General features: G+C 37.3%; 1 pseudogene; it reads right to left on the reverse strand.

The window, feature by feature from the left end:
- Positions 1-4,049: 4,049 nt before the first annotated feature.
- On the reverse strand, positions 4,050-6,497 carry LOC123936893 (annotated as a pseudogene).
- Between the last annotated feature and the right edge of the window lie 12,741 nt (positions 6,498-19,238).

Raw genomic sequence — 19,238 nt, forward strand, 5'->3', positions numbered from 1 at the left:
AAAGATTTTGGCAGTCAGTGCCAAAAGAGGCAGACACAATTAGTACAATCCAGAAAGAAACTTCTTCAGTAGTCTTTCATTAAAAAGAACCCTGTGCAAGATCGTGAATAGAATGTTTCAAAACATTTTTTTCCAGTAGAAATAAATTTGTTCTTATTTAGAGTTATAATGTCTAATAATGACATAATCTGTAGGAAATAAAATTTTCCCCTTAAAAAATGGGATAGACTTCATTTTAGACCCAGCAAAACTGGATATAAAGCACTCACCATTATAAAGAAATTGGTGAGTCAGAGCTCTTCGATAGGCATTTTTTAAAACATTACATTTTTAATTAATTGTTTAATATGAGACTGCATTTATATGGCCCAGTGAGAGGTAGGCCCTATGATCATTACACAGTTGGATTTGGGTTATAAATACCTGTAAAATAAACCTCCCAAATGTTCTAGAATCTGCTTTCATTTATATATAAGAAAAATACAATGAGAAAAAGACATCTGTCTAATCACTTCCTGTGTGGAGTTCTTAGATCTAAGTCTTTTTGAGAATAACATACATTAGCACATATAATTCAATATCAGAACTTTGGGGGCACTATAATCATGCGAATGAATCTGCAACAATATAGATGAATTAATTCAGTATTGGGTAGGAGTTGGCTTGAACCGGCTCACTTCCGGACTCTGATCAGTGACTTCATGCTGGGAGCCTGCAATCAGCCAGTTGTTGAAACCTTGCCAGAACACTGCTGGATGAATTTCCCCAATAGAGTGTTGAGCAAATGAAGCAAAAGAGTACATACAATGTGGAACCATTTATTAATAAACTACAAAAATAGGCCAAACTATCTGTTCTTGTTGAGGCTGGGAGGGAGAAAGTCTGGTGAATGGAAGGGGTGTGAGGTGGGCCCTGGAGGTGTTGGTGAGATTTTATTGCATGATTTGGGTGCCGGCATCTTGGATTTATCCACTTTCTGAAAATTCATAAATATGTACTCTTCTGAGCTGTACATGTTTCTGTATGTATGTTCTCCTTCAATAAAAAGTTGAAAGAAACTTTTCAAAATAAGCCCATTAGATTGAAAGTGAGTCAACAAGATAAAAAGTTATAGAACAAAGACAAAAGACCAAGAAGTATAATAGAAAGCAATGAAATCTGGGAAAAGCAAAACCCTGCAAGAATTGGCTGTTAGGGTGTTTGGCACGTTGTAGGTATTAATATGTTTACATGGATTCAATGAACCAATGAACATTGCTCTTGAAATCTTCCTCCAATCAACTCTTCAAATACATTATTTCAAATATTGTTATAGAAGCTCTTTTTAAAATTGTTTTATCAACATAAAAACATTTATTTCCTAGTTAAGTATTAAAAGAGTATCAATTCTCTTGTTACATACACTTTTGAGATCACACTTGACTTTGTGACATACAGCATGAGACAGGCAACAGGAATGACGAGATATCTGGAAATAATTTGAAACAATGCTTCAAGGTATAAGATAGAAATTTCCTATTTTTAAGTAAAAGAGACTGAAAGAGCCTCTTGTGTATTTACTTAGCCCAAAGTGACACACATGCAAGTGATTCCTTATGCCACCTGTTGGTGATGGACCGATTAGACTTTTTATTTCCACGAAGGGTCACTTACTTGGTTATGTGAAAGTTCAATAATTCAGGTCCATTACAAGAGTAGCTTTTGCAGATGCTCTCTAGAATTTATCAGTTAACAATAGTAGGAGCTTTCATTTTATTAGGCAAATGAAACAAAATAAAAATATTTATTCATATAATAAAATATAATGTAACATACTATATAATATGATATCCTGTACTCATTTTCATCTCTTTATCTAAACATCTAAGATTTTACTACAATAAAAAAAATGGCATCAGTAAAGAATGAGTTGGACTCTATTACATATCTTTCAGGAAACCTTCTGTAAGTATTCCTTGCAACTAAGCTTCTGATAAATATTGACTGATTTTGAGTTTAGAGTTCTACTTCCGGTAAATAGTTAGACTGCAGCTCATTTTTATTCCTGTTTATTTGGCAGCCATAGGATTTTTTTTTGCAGTTGTAACTACTTATTAAGGACTTTCAAGTGGATAACTAAATGAAGGGAATAGGCAGAAAATACCTTAGAGGGCATCTATATCTATCTAATTATTAATTTTTTATTGACGTATAAATAGACAAATCGCATTAGATTCAGGTGTATATCTTAGTGGTTCAATCTTTCTATACATTACAAAATGATCACCACAATAAGTCTAGTTACCATCTATCACCATACAAAATTATTATATTATTGACTCTATTCCCTATGATGTATAAGACTTATTTACTGTTGACCTTTGAACAACACAGGTTTGGACTGCACAAGTCCATGAATACATGGATTTTTTTTTATAAATAAAGTACAGTGCTGTAAATGTATTTACTGTTCCTTGTGGTTTTTTTAATAGCATTTTCTTTTATTTAAGATTTTTTTTTATTTGTCTATTTGACAGAGAGAAAGAGGAAGAGAGAGAGAGAACACAAGCAGGGGCAACACCAGGAAGAGGGAGAGGGAGAGTAGATTCCCTGCTTAGCAGAAACCTGAGGCAAGTCTTGAACCCAGACCCTGGGATCATGACCTGAGCTAAAGGCAGACACTTAATTGACTGATCCACCCGGGTGCCCCCAACATTTTCTTTTCTTTAGCTTCCTTTATTATAAGAATACAATATACAATACATATACCATACAAAGTACATGTTAATTGACTGTTTATGTTATCAGTAAGCCTTCTGGTCAGCAGTAGGTTGTGAGTAGTTAAGTTTAAGGGGACTCAAAAGTTTCAGCAGATTTTTGACTACATGGGGGGAGGAGAGCTCCTAACTCCCATATTGTTCAAGAGTCAACCATGTCTTATAACTGGAAGCTTATAGTTCTGAATCCTCTTCATCTATTTGGCCTGTCCCCAGTCCCTCCACCCTCTGGCAAACACCAGTTTGTTTCTTGTGCCTATTAGTCTGGTTCTGTTTTGTTTTGTTTGTTCATCTGTTTTGTTTTTAGATTCCACATAGAAGTGGAATCATATGGTATTTATCTTTCTCTGTCTGACTTGTTTCACTTAGCATGATGCCCTCTAGGTCCCTCAGTGCTGTTGCAAATGGCAAGATCTCATTCTTTTTTATGGTTAAATAGGAGGCCCTCTGATTTAACACCTAGAAACACTGGAGGTCAGATAGGCATCTAATTGGGAATGCTAAAGTGCATGACAAAGCTCTTAAAATCTAATCTTCATAGGAAAGTGGCCCCTAAGTGCTGTGATAATAAATCTAAATTCATGTACTCTCCATTTGAGAGTTCCAATATTTTCTCTATTGCTTGACTGATTTAAATTGTATGTGAAAAATATACAATACAAAAACAACCCTTTATTAGGCAAGATTTAATTTATTTCTGGGCTCAATATCCGTAAAGTGGAGATAATAAAGCAAAGGAAATTATGAGCTTAAATTAAAATATATCAGTAATGTATCTTTGTATCTTGCAAGAGAGAGATATCACCTCAGGGAAATGTCATTGTATTTTTGTTGTTTCTGACTGGAATTTCTTTGGATTTCATTCAGTTAAAAATTTGCATAGAATCCCTACTTTATTAAGCCCTCACATACTAAGGAGGGTTTAAGAATAGTTCAGGGTATAATTCTTGTGGTCTATAAGTTTCCAACAATTTGTGGGGGAGACAAGTACACACATGTGAAATGAACATGTATATCATACAATGGGCCTCCTGGCACAAGAGTACTATTGGAATTTACTTGGTATAGACATACCTCAGAGATACTGTGGGTTTGCTTCCAGACCACTGCAATAAAGCGAATATCACGATAAAGCAAGTAAAATGCATTTTTTCGTTTCCCAAGGCATATAAAAGTTTTGTACACTATACTCTACACTAAAGTATGCAACAGCATTCTGTCTAAAAGATAATAATGTACTTACCTTAATTAAAAAATACTTATTACTAACAAATGCTAACCACCATCTGAGCTTTAAATGTGTCCTATCCTTTTCGCTGGTGAAGGGTCTCATCTCAATGTTGATGGCTGCTGATGAATAAGGATGGTGGCTGCTGAAGGTCAGGGTGGCTGTGGCAATTTCTTAAAATGAGACAATGATAAAGTTTTCCATATCGATTGACTCTTCCTTTCATGGACAATTTCTCTGTAGCACGTGATGTTATTTGATAGCATTTTACTCACAGAACTTCTTTCAAAACTGGAGTCATTCCTCTCAAGTCCTGCTGCTGCTATATCAAACAAGCTTATGGAATATTCTAAATCCTTTGCTGTTACTTCAATGATATTAACAGTATCTTTATCGGGGATAGATTCCATCTCAAGAAATCATTTTCTTTGCTCATCTGTGACAAGCAACTCCTCTTCTGTTAAAATTGTACCATGAGATTATAACAATTCAGTCACATCTTCAGGGTCCATTTCTGATTTTAATTTTCTTGCTACTTTTGCCACATCGGCAGTTACTTCCTCCACTGAAGTCTTGAACTCCTCAAAATTATCCAGGAGGGATAGAATCAATGTTTTTCAAACTCCTGTTAATATTGACATTTTGATCTCTACCTGTGAATCATAAGTTCTTAATGGCATCTAGAATGGTGAATCTTTTCCTGAGGGTTTTCAATTTATTTTGCCCAGATCCATCAGAGAGGTCACTATCTTTGGCAGCTATAGCTTTATGGAATGTATTTCTTAAATAATAAGACTTGAATTTTGAAATTACTCCTGGTCTATGGGCTGCAGAATGGATATTATGGTAGCAGGCATGAGAACAACATTAATTTCATTGTCCGTACCCATCAGAGCTCTTGGGTGAACAGGGGCATTGTAAACAGTGATATTTTGAAAAACGTCTTTTTTTTTAAGCAGTAAGTCTCAACAGCTTAGAATATACAATAAATCATGTTGGAGACAGACATGCTGTTATCTGGACTTTCTTGTCTCATTTATAGAGCACAGGCAGAATAGATTTTAGCATAATTCTAAAAGCCCTGGGATTTTGGGAACGGTCAATAAACAGGCTTCAACTTAAAATCACTAGCTATTATTTTCCCCTACCAAGAGAGTCAGCTCGTTCTTTGAAGCTTTGAAGCCAGGCACTGACTTCACCTTTCTAGCGATTAAAGTCCTAGATGGTATCATCCTCTAATAGAAGGTTGTTTCATCTACAGTGGTAATCTGTTGTTCAGTGTAGCCACCTTCATGAATGATTTCAGGTGGATCTTCTGGAGAACTTGCTGCAGCTTCTCCATTAGCACGTGCTGCTTCACTTTGCACTCTTCTGTTATGGAGATGGCTTCTTTCTTTAAACCTCATGAACCATCCTTGCTCAGCTTCAAACTTTTCTTCTGCAGCTTCCTGGCCTCTCTCAATCTTCACAGAAATGAAGAGAATTAGAGCCTTGCTCTGCATTAAGTCTTAGTTTAAGAGAATGTTGTGGGTGCTTTGATCTATCCAGATGACTCTAACTTTCTCTCTATCAGCAAAAAGGCTGTTTTGTTTTCTTAACATTCATGCCTCACTGACATAGCACCTTTAGTTTCTTTCAAGACCTTTTTCTTTGTACTCACAACTTGGCTGACCAGTGCAAAGGGCCTAGCTTTCCATCTGTCTTGGCTTTTGACATGTCTTCCTCACTAAGCTTGATCATTTCTAGGTTTTGCTTTAAAGTCACCCCACCACTAGTTTTGGTGACAAATAAATGTGATGATGTGTCTTACCCTCTTTAAAAAAATGCCCGAGTTGTGAGTTTCAGCGGAAAGAGTCTAACAGGATGCTGTGCGGTACCTGTTGAGAAACAAAGAATACAGTTGAATTAGGGCCCTGTTGGGAACAAAGTTAAGAACTTTCAGAGTTCAGCTTGAGAAAGAACCAGATCTTGACTGAGATGTCATCTCTGTACTAGGTGTTAAGGAGACTCTGACCAAGGATATAAGAAGGTGCTTGGGAATTAGGGGAGAGCATCTTTTGTGAGGAGGGAAGTGTGTGAGGAAGAAAACATCTTTTGTGAGGAAGAAAAGCTATCTATCCCTCTTACCACCCCTGGTTAGGAAGATCCTTGGTTGGCAGACAACTTAAGTTGACTTTTTAATTTTGTGGGTGTAGAAAGAAGGTTCTGTTGATGTCTGTATGAGTTTCCTATTGCTGCTGTAAAGAATTACCACCAACTCTGTGTCTTAAAACAATACAAATGCATCATCTTATAGTTCCAGAGGCCAGAAGTCCAAACAGATCTTAGAGACTAAAATTAAGAGGTCAGCAGAACTATATTCCTTCTTGAGTATTTAGAGGAGAATCTATCTCCTCCTTTTCTTTTCCATTCCTTACCTCTCCAGAATGTAGAGGCTGCTTTCCTTCCTTGAGTCCTGCTCCTTCTTCCATTCTCAGAGTGTAAAACTCTGGCCCCTGCTTCCATTGCCTCATCTCCTCTCACAGCTTTGACCTTCTTGCCTCCACCTTACAGGAGTCCTTGTGATCTACTCTGATGATTCAGGATAAACTTCTCATCTCAAAATCTTTAATGTCATCACATCTGCTAAGTCTCTTTTGTCCTGAAGAGTAACATATTCATAAAGGTAAAGATTTGAACTTCCTTTGGGGGGGGCATTAGTCTTTTTACAAAAATTTTATATTATAAAGTTGGATATTCACTTAGCTAGCAGGTTTGTTGACTCATTCACATGGTCCCAGAATTATAGAAAAAACAGCATGGTCAGGCCAAAATTACCCTTTCAAATTCCTAGTCTCAAATGATGCAGATTACAGAGCTTACCTGCTCCTATAGCCCCAGAATTGTGTTAATAAGGAATGGGTGAGACCAAGCTGTAGGTTTACTAGGACCAACACAAGGTGAGGCAATGTGGTTCAAATGCTAGAGGAGTGTGGCATGGGACAGCTTGTTGGTAGGGACAGCATGAAAATGTAGTGAATTTTGCAAGGGTCCACTGATTCTATGGAATTGCACACTAAGTTGGAACGATTTGGGGGGGCCTTCCATTTATCTACAGAAGTCTGGAGATGATGATCCTGGTCAGTGGTAATTATCACCAGAATGAGAACTGCTAACCCTCACTGACATAAGGTTATTCATGACAAATAAAGAAAAATAGTCAACTGACCATGAAAGAAAACAGTTTTTCCCACTCCCCTCCCCAACACCAGAGTAATATACATGAGAAAGAAAGGAGTTGGAAAGAACAGATCATTCTTTTTTTTTTTTTTTAAGATTTATTTATTTATTTGAGAGAGAGAGAGAGAGAGATCACAAGCAGGGGGAGGGGCAGAGGGAGAAGCAGGCCTCTTGCTGAGGAGGGAGCCCAGTGTGGGGCTCAGTCTCAGGACCTTGGGATCATGACCTGAGCTGAAGGCAGACACTTAACTGACTGAGCCCTCCAGGCCCCTGAGCAGATCATTGGTATACCCCTTCCCACTCCACTCCAGATTCAATCCTCCATAGGTGAGGTGAAGGAGGAGGGGATTTGAAATCAAATTAATTCAGATATAAGATTAAAGTTTTAGAACGATCAGTACTAAGTCTCAGTAACTAAACTGCAATAGTCAGTACTAAAAAAAGTGAAAAGTTATAGAAGCAGACTGAGATATCTATTTGAGTTTGGTACTTGGGCAGGAAGTTGAAAGGTAGAAAGTATAAAATCTTAAACATATACTCCAATGTGGTGAGATTCCTCAATTAAACTGGTCACAGAAGAAATTATTCTTACTGCTGTGATCAACTACCAGGGGGCCGTGTAGCTAGTAGGTGCTGCTGAGAGTGGAGAAGCAATAAACTGATGAGGGGAGTAGGACCTGGGGCACCAAATGGGAGAGGTTACTGGTCCAGAGAAATGGACAGGATTTGGTTGGATGGAACATTTATCTACTTTTACTCTCCTAAACTATGAGAGTAATCCTGAAAGGTGAGAGGAAATAATGAAATTTTTTGAACTAAGAAAATGAAATGGATTAATTTTGGAGGCAGGCTAATCATCCCACAGCCTAGGAATCATAGGGAGGAACAACCTTCCGAAGGTTCTGTGACTGCTGACAGCTGGGCTGCTCACCCTTGTACTAACTGATGCATCCCGGCACCACGTGAGCCATTAGGTTGTTGATCCAGAGAGGGCTGAGCTCGCGCACTTATCACTCACGGAAAAACCTGCCACAGTGCAGGGACGAGCAGGTAGTGTGCACAAGAACAGAGTCTTTTTACTTTCCTTCTAAAATGCAGATTCCAGCTGGAAATGCCCAAATTGAGAATAAGGAATAGTGATAGTTCATAAGGAAGAACAAGGAAATGAGTCCTAAAGAAGTTATGCTTTTATTATTTCACCAGTAGTCGTCTATTTTCTCTATCTGTCCTGCATAGTGGAACTCACCTGAACTCACATGCTTTTATCTCAGTGTAAATAACGGGGTGCAGAGACAGGTGGAAGTTCTTTCCGGAGCGCTTCCCCAGGACGTGGAAGTTCGGTCGGAGCACTTTCCTTCTTGGTGAGGCTGGGTGGGAATGTGCCGTGCACAAACAGGAGAAATTTTGAAGTCTTTCGATCAATGTCGGTGATCTGACCAACCGAAATAGTAGTTTGGTGAACTCCTGGCGCGTAAATATTAGCAAGGAACAGCCCTCAGGAGTGGCAAGGAGACAGCAGGTGCACTAGAGCTGCAGGCTGCCTAGAGGAACCCCTGCGGTCAGAAGGATGCTAGCCTCTGTGAACAGGGAAGAGGAAGGTAACATTTCCCTGGTCACTCCTGTTACAGGATGATTTTCAAATTTTAGACACTGCAGAATGGTAGGACGGTCAGTTTTAGAATTTACCTTTCACATTGTTTTCCTTGGGAAAGTGATGGTAAGATTATAAAAAATAGAGAACACAAATCACTATTTTCATACTGACAAAATAATTCTATTCGCTAAAATTCTCTCATATATGACATGGTTGCTCTCATTTAACAATGCAGTTAGAATAAATTCCAGGCCTTAAATTTTCAGCTGTCTGTTGTTCATTTCTAACTCCTAGGCCACAGGCACAGCAGACTTAACATATCTAGAATTAAACTGGCTTCTTTCTCAAGACTCTTTGCTTTTTATGTTCTCTAGTCAACTACAATTAGGTCTCTCCTCTGTCCCTCTCCCTCTCTTCTCCCTCCCTCCCTCCCTCTCTCTGTTACACACACATGTGCATACATCATGTACACACCTATTCAAACTCACCTACACACACCAAGGTAAGTTGAAAGGTAAGATTTCAACAGCTGACCCCAGAATTCATTGTAGGGATGAAACTGTTTCTGTTTAGGTTAATGTAATGATAGGCTTCTTGTGTCTGGGCAGATCAGTCTCCAAGGGAATGATTCACAAGGCCCTGAAACAGAAAAGAACTAAACCTCTCTGCATATGAAATGGAAGGAATTTGGAAATGGTGTCCATCAGAAAAGATGGGAAAGAGAGAGAAGCCAAGGAATACAACACAAGTTTTACCTTTGGAGAAAGTTAGGGAATGGAAAGTTTCTAGTGATGTGGGTGATGACTATTAAGAACAGGGATGTTAAAAGTAAAACCATGTTTCTCATATAAATATATCAATTTATATCAAAGATTTTATTTTACTTATTTAAAAAATCTTATTTTATTGAAAGAATATTGAAATGACATTTGCCTTCTTAACTCATTTTAAATTGTACAATAAGTTATTGTTGACTATAAGTACAGTGCTGTACATAGATTTCCAGGACTTATTTATCTTGTTTGATTGAAACTTTTTGGCCACTGATTAATAACTCCCCAGTTCCCCCTCCCCCCAGTTCCTGGCAGCTACCATTCTACTCTTTGATCTTATGAATTTGACTATTTTAGATATCTCATGTAAATGGAATCATACAGTATTTGCCTTTCTATGATTGGCTTATTTCGCTTAGCATAATATACTCAAGGTTTATCCAAGTTGTCATATATCATAGAATTTCTTTCTTTTTAAAGGTGGAATGGTATTCTATTTATGATATTTGTTGTTCATATGAATTTTAGGATTTTTTTTCTCTTTCTGTAAAAAAATACCATTGGGATTTTGATAGGGATTGCACTGAATCTGTGGATTGCTTAGGTAGTATGGACATTTTAACAATATTACATCTTCCAATCCATGAAGATGGAATGTCTTTCCATTTATTTATGACTTGTTTAATTTCATTCATTAGTATTTTGTAGTTTTCAGTATACAAACTTTTTATCTCTTTAAGCTTATTCTTGAATGTTTTATTCCTTTTTGGTGCGACTGTGGATAGGATTGTGTTCCTAATTTTTTTTTCAGATGGTTTGTTGTTAGTGTTTAGAAACTCAACTGGATTTTTTTATATTGATTTTGTATCGTGCACCTTTACTGAATTCATTTATTCTTACTTTTTTAAAAATAAATCCCTGAAAGTTTTCTATATATAAGATCATGTTATTTTAAATAATGACAATTTTACTTCCTTTTCAATTTGGATGCCTTCCTTCCTTCCTTCTTCCCTTCCTCCCTCCCTCCCTCCTTCCTTCCTTCACTCTGCCCTCCTCCCTGACTCCTTCCATCCCCCCTCCTTCCCTTCTCCCTCACTCTCTCTTTTTTTCTTCCAGCATTACCTTTACTCCACTTTATTTGTTTATTTGTTTATATCTTTTTTCCCATGAAGGCAGTGATAAATCAACCCTGTTCACTTACTTAGTGTCTCCATTGCTAAACAGCATCTGGCACAGAATAGGTATCAAATACATCTTTGTTTTTTTTGTTAATTACTTGACATTCTTCAAATATAACATGAATTTTCAACCTTCTAAATTTTTATTTATGCTGTTTCTTCAATTGATTTTTCTCATATATGTCTAAAAATTATTTTTTGCCATGGTTCTCAAACTGCCCCATGGTACTATGGAGCACCACAGATTGTTCATAAGGAACATGACAAGATATTTTAAATTTTGGAAGGAAATATAGGGGCATCTATAGATACCACATGAACCACTAGCTTAAGGTAGTTCACAGTTCCATGTTAGATTATGCTATATTCCTTTCTGACACTATATCTTTGTGGAGCTGTGATTTAGTGGTTTCTATGATAAAAAGCAAATACCACATGAAAATTAATGTGAAAAAAAATGTGGATGTTAGTGTCCATTGTGATTTCAAGTGTGCAAAAGCTGAATAGTACCCACCAGACTCATTAATCTCATAATGATAGATTAAATTGAAATAAAAATACTACTTTTACCTTTCAAATTATATGTATTAGATTTTAAATAGTTGTTAAGCTGTAGGACCCAGAAATTTATTAAGTTGTTTGGATCTAACTAACTCTTAGATATTTCTTTTGGCCTAGCTGGGGAGGGTTTCAGAAATTACTGAGATACTAAGGTCATTGTGAACCAAGAAAGCTTGAAAACCCCTGCATTACCTGAAATTGGTGTTCCAATATCAAACTTTTAGGCCCAATTCACAAAATCAGGTTCATTTGAATCTACTTCTTCAAGTTATCACATATCTGTGGAGTTGTTCATTTTTAAGTTGACTGAGTTTATTGAAGGCAAGACATGTAAGGCCTGTTTTCCTCTCATCCCTTTCCCATCACCCCTCACCCTCACCTCTGACTCTTGTCTCCCTTTCTCTCTTTGGTTTACCTGAGTTACCTTTTATATTGATTAGCATAGCTGAGTAAAACAATTGCTGATTGAGTCATTTCTCCATTTACTAGTAAAGGGAATGATCAAGATGCATTTTCCCATGTGTTGATTAGAGCTGAGGGCCCTATTAAATTAAGGAAAGTGTACATTTATCTCCTCCCCCCTGGTGTGCTCTACCCTCTTATTTGCCATAGGTCTTCAAATAATTACCTTGTTAGGGTCAATGAACAGAAATTTTAGTTCTTGCTTTACAGTAATTATTTCGTTAAACTTAGTCACTTAACTGCAGTCATTCTTTTAGCACCTGTTCCCAACAAGGTAATAATCACCACATGTTTTCTTTTCCCTATCTCAAAATGACACTTAAGATAAAGAAAACACTTTCCAGGGCACTCCTTACCATATATTTGCTGCCTTTTTCCTCAAAGTGTTTTCATTTGGATCCTCTGGTTCTTCCATCCCTTCCAAGTCTATAGTAGAATCCTCCACTGCAGTTTCAGCCTGAACTCATTGGTCATCCTTATACCTAACGACAAAACCATGCATCTCACTCCATTCTCTCTTTGTCCACAGTGGTTGCCACCACCTCCTCTAGACCTCTTAGAGAAAGGGAATAAAGAAATAGGATACATTGCATTACAACAGTTTTTTGTTTTTGTTTGTTTGTTTGTTTTGAGAAGATGTCATTGTGTCCTGGTAGACCAGTTAAGAGGTTAACATGAGATCCTGTGGGAAAGAGTTCAGGAAAGATATGGATTGGAATGCTTCAGAGGAAGCTAGCAGTTTTACCATCCTTCTATCTTGAGATTGGATTAAAAGGGGTTGTATTATGTGTTTCCAAATGGAAATAGTCTTTCGTTTTGTATAATGACATCTTTGGGGTAGCTTTCAATGTACTATTATTCTCCAAAATTTTGGATTTTTGTTTCTTTGCTTGTTTTTGGTAGCTTGTCATTTGTTTCCCTGATACATCTGGTCAGTGACTAATAATGACTATATTATCTTACTCATACTGAGAAACTTAAAAAAAATGATAAGATTAAGAAAGTGTTGTCCCTTCAGGAAAGTTGTATAATGGACTTCAAAAGAATTTTTCCAAGTTAACTATTGCTCTTTGGGTCTGCTGAGTATTCATTTCCCCCGACGGCTGAGGCACAAGATGAATGGGCATCATATATATTTTGTCATACAGTTGACCTTTGAATAACTCAGGTTTGAACTGGGTGGATCTACTTATACCCAGAAATTTTTTTTTTTATAAATACAGTACAGTACTGTAAATGGCTTTTCTCTTCCTTATGATTCTCTCTTTTTAAAAAGATTTTGTATTTATACACACACACACATATAAAATTTAGAGAGCATGTGAGTGGGGGAGGGGCATAGGGAGAGGGAGAGAGAATCTCGAACACACTCAGCACTGAGTGGGGAGCCCGAAGCAGGGCTCTCAATCTCAGGACCTGAGCTGAAATCAAGAGTCAGACACTTAAGCAACTGAGCCACCCAGTTGCCCCTCTTTCTTATGATTTTCTTAACATTTTCTTTTCTTTAGCTTATTTTATTGTAAGAATACAGTATAGAATAAATATGGCACACAAAAGATGTGTTAATTGAGTGTTTATGTTATCAGTAAGGCTTTCCATCAGAAATAGGCTATTAGTAATTATGTTTCTGGGGAGTTAAAAGTTATACACTTAAATGTAGATTTTCAACCTACATTTAAGGTCAGTGTCCCTAACCCCTTCATTGCTCAAGGGTCAACTATAATTTTGTTTTAACAAATGATCTGAAATTTACAATCATCTAGATAAATAGTCCCAAATGTTAATGTGGTTATATATTTGTGGCATATATTGTACAACTCTACTGGTTTACGTCTTACTTTTTTTTTTTTTAAACCCATAGCATTCCTCTTTTTCTATGCCCATTAGTTAAGAAAATCTTATTTCAGTAGGCCTGGTATATAGGTCTTTTGTTTGCCCATCAGCAGAAACGTAAGTGACTGGTCTCTCTTGAAGAGACCCTAATATAGTATTAGAGTTTTTCTCCTCTCCTTCTCTCCCAGCCTTTTTTTGTCTGTCCCTTTGCACTTATTTGCATCTGAGTCTCCAGCAATGTTAAATCACATTATTCTTTTGGTCAGTACATGAGAGGGGAATTGATCAGTGTTAATGCCTGGTTACTTCCTTTTTTTTTTTTTCCCCCATTCTGAAATAATTATTAGGTCAATGATCTCCAAATTTCTCACCTTCTTTCTTTCCTTTCTTTCATCCCTTCTTTAGCTTTTCATGTTTTTCTTCTCCTTGTTACCTTTCCTCTCCTTCTCTCTCCTCTTTTCCCTTCCTCCTTCCTCCTTCCCTTTCTCTCTCCCCCTCTCTTTCTTTCTCTCTTTCCTTTTTTTTTCCCCTCAATTGTCACAGTGAAGGACATCATAATATTATTGCTTTCTATTCATGATACACTTAAAAGAAATTCTAAGTTCTTTGTGACTAATTACTCAATTCCTCCTAAATCGATGGCCTTTTAATTTCTGGCATGGAATACTAGTAATATGTTTGGAACTGAGGAAATCAGAGAGATTTTAGAGATTTTAGGTAATCTTCACCAGGGCACAAATTCATTCTTATGCTGATCCGGAGGTTTAGAGGCTATGAGTTCCTATATGATGTGCCACATACCTTTCATATCAAACAGCTAAGAGAATAACAGTAAAGTTGTAATCAAATTTCATAATAGATTTTTATGTAAGTTATTCTGTTTGGGTTGAATTGTTGTTCAGTTTTTTACCTAATTATGGGGACTTATTTTAGAGCAAGATTTTTCTAGTTTTGTTTCATGAATATATATCAGGTACATTTCCGTAGCATTGAACATTTGCAGAAAATAAGTGCAATTTGCTCCTGCGCTGCCACGGTTGCAAAATTCCTGTCATAAAAGAGACTATATTAGCCCTTTTGCCAAATCTTAGCCATGTAGACGTCAAAAGGGTGTGGAAATTGATAGAGCTGACAGGCATGGTTTGTGTAATGGGAGCTTTTAGTAGTTGATTTTTTTACAGCAATTCTTCACAGAATAGGGACAATGTAAATCTGACTTACTTTTAATTTAAATGTGAGTTGTTAAGAAATGGGATGTAAAGGTGAATGTGATACTAAATTATTACTTAGCCTTTGAAATTCAGCTTCGCTTTTTACTTATTATTTTTTCTTTTTAGACTTTATTCTCCCAGTAATATCCCCAAATGTCCATTGCTCTTGGCCACATACTTTAGAGTGGGCATCATATTTGGGAGCTAGTTAAGAGAGAAATACTCAAAAGCAAGATCCAACAAAAGACACTGTGCCATGTATTAGGACCTCTAAGTCAAGGTTGTGGGGGTGTTGTGTTTGATGTTGGTTAAGATGTGGTCACTAAAATCTGAGAGGTCAAATAACTCTTGGAGAGGTAAGGTGAGGATGTGAGGGTTTATTTCTGTAAGTTTGGGCTAGTTTAATATTATGTTACCTTGGATTGGATGAAATCTGGTCAAAGGCTCCATAAAATACCCTCTGTTATGCTCTGCCTTCTTACAACGTTTGATTTTAGCTTTCCTCTTCCTAATCAAGAATCCATTTCCATAGAAACACAAATAGGAAGAGCATCATGAAAGCAATTTGTCTGCTTCTGCTTCCATTTAAATGGAAATGGAATTTACAGGAGTTGGAAAAAAAAAGAGAGAATGAGGTTTCATAAGTAATATTTTCAAGTGCATTCTTCAAATTTAACCCTCTCAACTTATAAGGTAGTTACTGGTGGCTCAAAATCTGAAGCATAACAAGACAATTTTATACCTAAGGCAAATTAAGGTCTGCACTTAAGCTAACATAGGCTTCAGACCTTGAAATGCATGCTGGTCTCAACAGCTCTTGGTGTTACCTTTTCTACCCTGGGGGCATTTCTTATCTCTTCTTTCTTTGAAAGACCATGATGGTGAGAGAGTTGGGGGGGTGGTGCATAACTTTGGGTGTTGAGTTTTAATTTTTGTCTGCTTCCAAATGTCCCATAGAACTTTTCTACTATTTCTGCCTATACGTTTATTAATAAAATTGTAGGCTTATAAATCATTATTACAAAATTATTTATTAATAATGAATGCTATATATTTTAAATACTAACTGAGCATAAACCATAGGTAAGACATATGGCAAAAATGTAAGAACTTCACATTTTATGAGGAAATTTTCACATTCTGGCTTGCACAGTGCCGAACAAACAAAACGTTTGCTGTTAATACAGTATAAAAAAATGACTTGCAATATAAGTTAAGATTGAGTCTTGTTAAAAGTCATTTAGTTTGTTTTTCATTTTTAAAAAGATGCCTTGCGGGGCACCTGGGTGGCTCAGTCAGTTGAGTGGCCCACTCTTTATTTTGGCTCAGTTCATGATCTCAGAGTCCTGGAACTGAGCCCTGCAATGGGCTGCATGCTCCACTGGGGAGTCAGCTTGAGGATTCTCTCCCCTCCCCCTCTCCTGCTTTCTCTCTCTCTCTCAGATAAATAAGTAAATCTTTAAAAAAAAATTTAAAAAAGATACTTTGCTAGGTGTGAAATTATTTCCAGGCTTTTATATGAAAAGTACCTGTTGAATATTTTTAAGCTACAGAATTACAAGAATTTAATTTATAAAAAAAAAATAAGTGAAATCAATATTGAACATGACTTATTGCAGTAGTCCTTTTTACTTTAGTTGGATGAATTGAATAGATTGCTGACTCTATTCATTTGAAGTCTTCACATTTCCAAGGAGCCAGAATCCTATTTTATAGATGATGTGGGAGGAGTAGTGTGGGGAGAGAGAGATGACAAATCCTGGGGGAAAAACAAGTAGAATTGTGGCTTTTTAATGTAATGGAGAAAGCTATCTGAGAAATACTCAGTGAAAAAAGACATTCTTTTTTTCATCAAAAGGTGAAGTGAGAATAAAAGGATCTGTTCCCCTCTCCCCAACAACACTCACTGAGGCAAAGAGGAGAAGGCCTATGAAAAGAAAGCTGCCACCAGGCACTTGGCAGGTTACCCTGGGAAGGGCGAAGGAGTCGCCTCATCTTGAACTTCGCACAGAAGTCACCTGGGCAATGGCTGGAACAGAGAACTGAGTTCAGTGAAATGTCTGTTGTCATAAAGTTTCCCCCTTATGAAATTGTAGCCTGAGACTGAGGGGTCTTTGAGATTTGGATTTATGTCCTAGCCAAAGGAAGGGACTGATCCCAAACACTGAAGAGTAGGTTGTTACAAGATGAAGAATACAAGAAGCCCAGACAAGAAAAGGCCAGTGACATTTCTGTTAGTGAAACCCCCATTTTAATAATATCTTAGAAATTTTCACTATTATTTAATAGAGGACCATATTATATCTGTAGCCATGTTTTATTTATGGTTGTCTATATTAAATATGTTTACAGTAGCATTTTGACTTCAGGGTAACATGATACAATTTTGGACATCATTCATTAATTCCATGTCAAGAAATGTTTTCTATATTTTCCCCAGCATTCATTTATTCCACACAGAAGGTGTATGAAGAGGGCGAGAGTGCTGCATTGGTCATGGCTCTGTCCCAGAGTCTATACAGTGCCTGGCACTAGCAAGCACCTCTTCATTGTGGAATGAATGAATAAGGTAGGTACTGTTAAGGAGGGGATCTCAAACTGGATGGCCCTAACTGATATTTATAGACAACATGTTGGTTTCCACAGTAGACATACTAGATGAGGATGAATCTCCTTAATGCTATTTGGACAAGCGTATTTAGGTTAGCTCTGTTGTACCAAAAACATGGGTTAAGGTGCCACACGGACTTGTCCATTAATTGTGTGACTTTGGGAAAATTATTTAATTTCTCTGGGTGACATGTGATTAATTTGAAAATAGGGAACCAACTTCAGCGGCTTCCTGTAAGGATTACCTGACATGCTACAATGATTGACCCAAGCCAGCAGCTGATACTCAGCAGTGTCACTGGAGCAAAGAATTGCTAAATCATCCTCATCTTCAAGTTGTGTTGGTTTCCAATGTCACAATTTTCATGGGAGCTGCTTTATTATCAAGCAATTTAATAACACAGCTCAGTTCTTCATCCTTCACATTGGCTCCCCACACTCCCCTTATAAAGCTTTGATCAGGCTCGTTCCTTCCCCAAGTCTCCAATCCCTGTCTGTGTTTATTTCCATGTCCTGCTCAAGCCAATTCTCTAGCTTCTCTTTTCCATCTGGTCACTCACTATGTGTGATGGTCCATTATATGAGTCAGCCTCACTGGCCATGAGGTGCCCAGATTAGACATTATTTCTAGGCAGGTCTGTGAGGGTGTTTCTGGGTGAGATTAGCATTTGAATCAGTAAATTCAGCAGAACCGAGAGCTCTCCCTGTTGTGGCTGGGCATTATCCAATCCTTTGAGTCCTGAATAGAATAAAAGGCAGAAGAAGGAGGAATTTGCCCTCTTTCTCTGGCCTCATTGTTTGAGCTAGGACAGGTCGTCTCATTTTCTCCATCTCTCGGGCTGGGATTTACACCATCAGCTCTACTGGTTCTGAGGGTTTTTTGAATCTGACTTATACCACTGGCTTTCCTGGGTCTCTGGCTTGCACACAGAAGACCATGGGACTTCTCAGGCTCTATAATTGTGTGAGCCAATCCCTCATAAATCTATTTTTATGTAAATAAATAAATTTGTATTAAATATATAAATACATGTGTTTATAAATATATATAATATGTATCTGTAATATATAAATATGTCTGGCTGTCTATCTATCTATCTATCTATCTATCTATGTTGAACTAGTTCTGCTTCTCTGGAGAACCCTGATTAATACACCATTTTTATGATTTACCTTGTCCATGAAGATTCTCTAACTACTTTTTCACATTTCACCTTACTCTCTTCTGACTCAGGCTTCCATTGCCCTGACACTTAGCCCTCTGCTCTTTTTTTATTGTTCTCTAATTATTTACTGTGTGTGTAAGTACTTTGGCTCTGGGGGTGCAAACATTTTGGGTTCAAGGGACTTGACTAGCATTTAGCGCAGTGTCTGACACAGAGTAGGTGCTTAATAAATGAATATTTGAATTGATCAACTTGAATATATTGGGGATTTTTCTCGCTCAATATCCAGAACTGTTCAGGTCCTGTAGCAGGTGATCAGTACGCTGAAGAGCATACAAGAACCTTCCCTCGACTGGCTCAGTAACATCAGTTGGCTGGAGCAGGTCATGTATTTGCGACCTCTCAGACGAATTCTCTATTTTCCTTCAAACTGGACTTGTATTGCAATGCGCTTTTCCTCTACTACTTCCAGCAGATTTTGGAGTATCTTATTTCAGTGGATGACTGAATTGCTTTACTTCCAAAAAAAGAGCTGAGGCCCCCGGGAGTAGCTATTTTTCTTCCAAAGCGTTTCTCTGCCTTTGGTCCTCATGGGAATAACAGAACATATTGGAAAGATTATCTTTTATTATTAGCACCATATGGTG

The sequence above is a fragment of the Meles meles genome, chromosome 2 (genome assembly GCF_922984935.1).
Source record: "Meles meles chromosome 2, mMelMel3.1 paternal haplotype, whole genome shotgun sequence".
Taxonomy (NCBI): Eukaryota; Metazoa; Chordata; class Mammalia; order Carnivora; family Mustelidae; genus Meles; species Meles meles.